At 41.9% G+C, this 7,583-nt stretch overlaps 1 protein-coding gene across 4 annotated transcripts in view; it reads right to left on the bottom strand.

The window, feature by feature from the left end:
- scn4ab (sodium channel, voltage-gated, type IV, alpha, b) overlaps positions 1 to 7,117 on the bottom strand; it is a 27,992-nt gene extending 20,875 nt beyond the window's left edge. For 2 of the 4 annotated variants that reach the window (XM_035616023.2, XM_035616024.2), the window contains exon 1: positions 6,985 to 7,117. The gene's annotated coding sequence lies outside the window, so the exon portion shown is untranslated. The remainder of the gene's footprint in view (positions 1 to 6,984) is intronic. The other 2 variants (XM_035616025.2, XM_035616022.2) reach the window with 1 other exon arrangement.
- Positions 7,118 to 7,583: the final 466 nt, after the last annotated feature.

Raw genomic sequence — 7,583 nt, forward strand, 5'->3', positions numbered from 1 at the left:
TGATCAGTTTGGTGAATGTTTCTGTTCTTAGTTCTTGTAGAAGTGAACTGCAGCAGCAGGAGAGTTTATCTGGGATCAATTACAACACTGGAACAGATTCATATCTGACAGCCAATCAGAGGCAGCGTTCCTAAAAGTAACACACACACTCGCACGCACACACACACACACACACAAACACAAACACACACACACACACACACACACACACACGTCTGTGGTGTCTTCTGCAGTGCCAGGTTTGACCCCACCCTTTCGTTGCCATGGCAGCAGCAGCTGTTGCGAGTCTTCAGTTTGACCCTTGAGTGTAAAATTACAGTGTACGATGACCCAGCCCATTCCTAAACACACACACACACACACACACACACACACACACACACAAACTGCATCTGCTCTGTTCATAGATGGTTTTCTTTCAGACCCTCTTCCTCTCCCTGTCTCGATCAATCAATCAATAAATCAATGAATCAAACATCCATCAAATGTTACATATATAGAGGAGTGAAGACAGAAAGAAAACAAGTGTGTAACAGACACATCAACAAAACGCTTATGAGAAAAGACATGTCCAACATGAATCATCATCATCATCATCACCTCTCTCTCTCTCTCTCTCTTTCTTTTTCTCTCTGTCTGACTGTCTGTCTCTCTTTCTCAGCTCAGTGACTGCTGGTTCCCACAAATATTAAGCTACATGTAGCTAAAAACATCTACCCCCCAACATACAGACAGACACACACACACACCCGACATGTTCTGTTCCCTGTTGTTTGTGACATTATCATGTTGTAAGGTTATATTACGTAAATAATATATTATAACATTATTAGGAGATCATGTTATATTCTATTCTATATAACACAATGTTATATTATATAGAGTAAAATATAATACACTAAATATATACACACTCAGACACACACAGATGTGTGTGTAACTGTAGCCAGCAGACTCGTCAGGGACGCTCGGCATTTCCTCTCGCTCTTTCAGCTCCACACGCGAAAATATTACAATGTGTGTGTGTGTGTGTGTGTGTGTGTGTGTGTGTGTGTGTGTGTGTCTGTGTGTGTTATGGCATCCTGCAGTAAGACAGGAGGTGCTGCAGTCACACATTACTTCAGTTAACACTGACACTGAACAGTTGGTTCATTTAGTTTAGCTCCTCTTTATAACTATAGGGTCAGAGGTCAGGGTTAGGGTTCACAGCATTATATTATTCATTTGTCTTAATGTTTATTTGATAGTAGCAGATAAACACAGAATCACACAACAACAATCCAAAGAATCAAAGAAGCTCATCATCCTTCAAAACTTTTAACAAATAACAGAAATATGAATAAAATCATAATTAAAGTAGAATCCACTCTGATGTCTCATTGACGTCAGAGTGTTCAGTGAGCTGTAGTATCGAAGCCTCCAGACTGGAGCGGGGGTTTGGTCAGACTAAGAGCTCGTCCACCAACAACAGCAACCATGCACTGATTGGACGGTTCCAGATGTCAATCACACTGTATCATCTATGTGACTGTAACTGGACTATTATGTACAAAAGGAACATCATGTGTTGACGAAGATTTTGTGATCTATATGTTGTTAAGATCTGGTGAAAGTTTTGATAATTAATGGGTCTCGGGCATGGGCGTGACAAAATGACTCTAAGCACCCCCTACCACATTTCAACGTTAAGGCCCCCCAGCTTTACTTATTATTATTATCATTATTATTATCTACTGGTGCTGTGGTCAAACCATTAACTCTATCCCGGTTTTCTTCATTTAATATTGAAAAGTGTAGAACTTTCCATTCTTTTCCGTCCTGGTAAAGAATGTGTCAGTAGTTTTGGCCTCCATATCTAATATTCATATTTTCAGTCTGCTCTCAGAGTCTGTCACTCCACTGAAAGTGTTCTTACTGAAGTGTTACAATATGTTTTTGATATATAAATCAGAGGTTTGTTGTCTCCGTCTCTTCCATGGTTAAATGATTTTATCTGACAGAACATTGTGTGTTTCCTCAGAAAATAAAATATATGTCATTTGTGATTACTACAGTTTTTTGTTAGTATTTTATCTCATGGTCAAATCATTTGTATGGAATGAATCCTCGGTTACTCTGGTCTTTTTCTCTATGTGCCTCTAAAGGCTGATGACTCTTTTCTAAACATCACAGGTCTGTTTGTGAAACGCTGAAAGGTCATTGGCCGAGCCCCACATTACTACAGTTTGATCAAGTAACAGAAGCTCTCGACAACTGTTCGACATCTCGTCCTGTGCCAAGTGTCACATCGAAGACGTCACAGAGTGTTTCTCTTTTCACCTCTAACATCAGTTCTTACTTCTGTCAGTGACGATGCTGAAATCTTACGTCACACTTTTGTTTCCTCCAGACATGATTATTATTGAGCTTTTTCTTTCTGGCTTGTACTAAACGTCTTCCAATGTTTTAAAAATGCTTATAATTAAATCAAGAAACTTAGAAATGTAGAGATGGATGAAACTGACAATTTCTCAAGCATCAACTTTTTCTGAGGTCAACATCCAGGAATTATCCTAGTTACTGAGCACAGAACTGACCCTAACCCCTGAGGTTCTGTTTGTTATAATTGTTTATTTAATGTAACACAAATGATAAAAATACATTTACCAACAGAATGTAGATCTATCGTCAGGAAGACAACTGTCATGCTCGGTTTGGTTGTACTTTAAGTCTCAGACATCCTGGTCGTTGTACACATCAGTTCTTGCTGTCATTCCTACGATCAGCTGTAAATCAGCTCTTATCTATCCAATAGCATCGCAACACACCTGCTTCGTAAGCCTATCATCTTGCTGCTGTCTGTTTAAATATGGTTTCTCTCCATGCCTCAGTCCTCTCATGCTGCTGTTCCATGTTTCCTCCACCTCATCACCACCCAGTCGGTGCAGACTCATAGGATTCTTCAATTCATCAACTCAGCAAGTCATCAACCACCATCACCACCAGTGACTGAATCCACCATCACCACCACCACCAGTGACTGACTCCACCATCACCACCACCAGTGACTGACTCCACCATCACCACCACCACCATTGTCTGACTCCACCATCACCACCAGTGACTGACTCCACCATCACCACCAGTGACTGACTCCACCATCACCACCACCACCAGTGACTGACTCCACCATCACCACCACCAGTGACTGACTCCACCATCACCACCACCACCATTGTCTGACTCCACCATCACCACCAGTGACTGACTCCACCATCACCACCACCACCAGTGACTGACTCCACCATCACCACCACCACCATTGTCTGACTCCACCATCACCACCAGTGACTGACTCCACCATCACCACCAGTGACTGACTCCACCATCACCACCAGTGACTGACTCCACCATCACCACCACCACCAGTGACTGACTCCACCATCACCACCACCACCATTGTCTGACTCCACCATCACCACCAGTGACATTCGCTAGCACGTGTCTGAGGACCGATGTTTACAAAGTGCACAGACAGTGTTGTGAGGGCCGCACCATCATTATCATCATTATCATCATCAGCTTTTTTAATACTGAGCCTGCTGATTCACTTCGCCCAAAAGCAAATTACAATAAATTCATTCAACCATGAAGAATCATGTGAGAACATCAATAATAATCAACATCACCATCATTCATTCAGGGGCATTAGAGTCGGTCGTCCACCAACCCGAAGGTCGGCGGTTAGATACCAGCATCCCCCAGTCCGTGTGCTGATGTGTCCATGGGCAAGACACTGAACCCTGAATTACCTCGACAGCTCGACAGGGAAGATCTCTATATAAATACAGTTTACCATCATCATCATCATCCTCATCCTCATTGATATGTAGTAGGTTTTAATCAGATGACATCATGACAGACAGAGGTTAATGGTTTGATTCCCAGCTTGCCCAGTTCACTTCCCTTTGTGTGTGTGTGTTTAAAATCCATTAGGGGTTATGTATCTCCATGATGCATTCAGGTACATTGAGTAAAGTCTAGAGGTTGACATGAATAATGCATTAACATTTATTTCAGACATTAAGCCTCTAATGATATATGATAAACATGTTTTTAAATAAATAATATGTTTCTAGACGTTGTTATTAATAATCAAAAATCTCAGTTCATAACCAATTATGTTTTTGTAGATTTAAAATTGGACGTTCACCCAATGAAGAGTCACAGTGGATCAATCATCATGAACCCAAACTGACTGAACCTGGACATGAAGCTGAGATCAACGTCTCATTAAAATCTGGTTTTCCTCCAGTAACAAGCTCGTTCATGTGAAACAGACGAGTCGTTAACCCTAACAGTAACCCTAACTAGCGACATCGTCAGAAACATGAATAAAGTTTTTAATATGATACAAAAGAAACGCTTACACCTGCCGGTCAGTTGGGTTTAAGCAACATGTAAAAGTGACTTTCTGCAAAGTGAAATGAAAATAAAATGATTAAACAAATGAAATAGAAAATAACCTCTTGAATGTTTTTCTCAATTTAAAGTCAGTCTAAATATATGATGCAAATAATCATAGAGACTATTGATGGTCACAGTCTCCTGGTGTTGTTCGAGCTCCAGAGAATCAGATGAAGCTCTAATTTTAATGAGTTTATGTTTTAAAACCAGAGTGACACATCGTCTTTAAACATCTATTGATCTGATTTATTTCTGTCTTTACTCTCAACTCTTTTGTCTCAGTCAGGATCCTGTGGAACGATGACGCTCGTTTCCAGTCATCTGATTGGTCATCAGTTTGGCTGTTGAAAGGTTATGATCTTTGATTTATGATCTATGATCTTTGAGCTATGATCTTATCTCGCACCTTAACCCTATGGATCAGGTTAAGTTAGTTACCATGGTGATTTACTCAGGTAACAAGAGAAAACCAGAGTCACGAATCTTCCTTCGTAGTACAGTCCTCAACTTTAATCAAACACTGACACTGACAGAGACACTGACAGATACTGACAGACACTAACAGAAACACTGACAGAGACACTGACAGACACTGACAGAGACACTGACAGACACTAACAGATACTAACAAAGACACTGACAGACACTGACAGACACTGACAGACACACTGACTGAGACACAGACAGAGACACTGACTGACACTAACAGATACTAACAGAGACACTGACAGAGACAGACAGACACTGACAGACACTAACAGAGACACTGACAGACACTAACAGAGATACTGACAGAGACTGACAGATACTGACAGACACTGTCACTGACAGACACTAACAGAGACACTGACAGAGACTGACACTAACAGAGACACTGACAGACACTGACAGAGACACTGACAGACACTAACAGAAACTAACAGAGACACTGACAGACACTGACTGAGACACTGACAGACACTGACAGAGACACTGACAGAGACTGACACTGACAGACACTAACAGAGACACTGACAGACACTGACTGAGACACTGACAAAGACAGACACTGACAGACACTAACAGAGACACTGACAGAGACTGACAGATACTGACAGACACTGACACTGACAGACACTAACAGAGACACTGACAGACACTGACTGAGACACTGACACAGACAGACACTGACTGAGACACTGACACAGACAGACACTGACAGACACTAACAGAGACATTGACAGAGACTGACAGATACTGACAGACACTGACACTGACAGACACTAACAGAGACACTGACAGACACTGACTGAGACACTGACACAGACAGACACTGACTGAGACACTGACACAGACAGACACTGACAGACACTAACAGAGACATTGACAGAGACTGACAGACACTGACAGAGACTGACACTAACAGAGACACTGACAGACACTGACAGAGACACTGACAGACACTAACAGAAACTAACAGAGACACTGACAGACACTGACTGAGACACTGACAGACACTGACAGAGACACTGACAGAGACTGACACTGACAGACACTAACAGAGACACTGACAGACACTGACTGAGACACTGACAAAGACAGACACTGACAGACACTAACAGAGACACTGACAGAGACTGACAGATACTGACAGACACTGACACTGACAGACACTAACAGAGACACTGACAGACACTGACTGAGACACTGACACAGACAGACACTGACTGAGACACTGACACAGACAGACACTGACAGACACTAACAGAGACATTGACAGAGACTGACAGATACTGACAGACACTGACACTGACAGACACTAACAGAGACACTGACAGACACTGACTGAGACACTGACACAGACAGACACTGACTGAGACACTGACACAGACAGACACTGACAGACACTAACAGAGACATTGACAGAGACTGACAGATACTGACAGACACTGTAACTGACAGACACTAACAGAGACACTGACAGACACTGACTGAGACACTGACACAGACAGACACTGACTGAGACACTGACACAGACAGACACTGACAGAGACACTGACACAGACAGACACTGACAGACACTAACAGAGACATTGACAGAGACTGACAGATACTGACAGACACTGACACTGACAGACACTAACAGAGACACTGACAGAGACACTGACAGACACTAACAGAGACACTGACAGACACTGACAGAGACACTGACAGACACTAACAGAGACACTGACAGACACTGACTGAGACTGACACTGACAGACACTGACTGACACTAACAGAGACATTGACAGAGACTGACAAATACTGACAGACACTGACAGACACTAACAGAGACACTGACAGACACTGACTGAGACACTGACACAGACAGACACTGACAGACACTAACAGAGACATTGACAGAGACTGACAGATACTGACAGAGACACTGACAGACACTGACAGAGACACTGACAGACACTGACTGAGACACTGACAGAGACACTGACTGAGACACTGACAGAGAGTTTCAATCAAATAAATAATTGTTTTCATAATCATGTGATGTTCACTCACCGGCTACTGTCGTTTATTTGTTTATTCCAAAAGAGGGTTAGGGTTACCCTTAAGTAAACAGCCTGTTTGTCTTTCTGATCACCTGTCTGTCTGTTTGTCTGTCAGTCAGTCAGTCTCCTTCTCTTACTCTGTATATGTCTGTCTCTCGCTCTCCCTCCATACTTTGCCTCCCTGAATGAAATCTGAGAGGTCAGGTAGTGTGTCATCTCTCTCTCTCTCTGTCTCTCTCTCTCACTCAAACACACACACACACACACACACACACACACACACACACACACACAGACACACACACACAAACACACACCAGGTCTTTTAAATTCAATTATTGTAATAGAAATGACCTGAACATTTAACAGTGATTTAAAATTACTAATTGAAATCAAATGATTAATTCAAACAAAATCAACAATTACATTGTTCAATAAAGATATATTCATTTTATTTTGACATCAGTAAATATTAAAAAAGAAAAATTTGGAGTGAAAATCCCAATGTTTGATTATTGATTATAAAGGAGAGAAGTGATGAGCAAGTCTGTAGCTGTCAGACTCTGCCCCCTGCTTGAGGAAGAGGAGACGTGCACTTCAGGAGTAAGA

This window comes from Scophthalmus maximus, chromosome 17, assembly GCF_022379125.1.
Source record: "Scophthalmus maximus strain ysfricsl-2021 chromosome 17, ASM2237912v1, whole genome shotgun sequence".
In the NCBI taxonomy this organism is placed as follows: Eukaryota; Metazoa; Chordata; class Actinopteri; order Pleuronectiformes; family Scophthalmidae; genus Scophthalmus; species Scophthalmus maximus.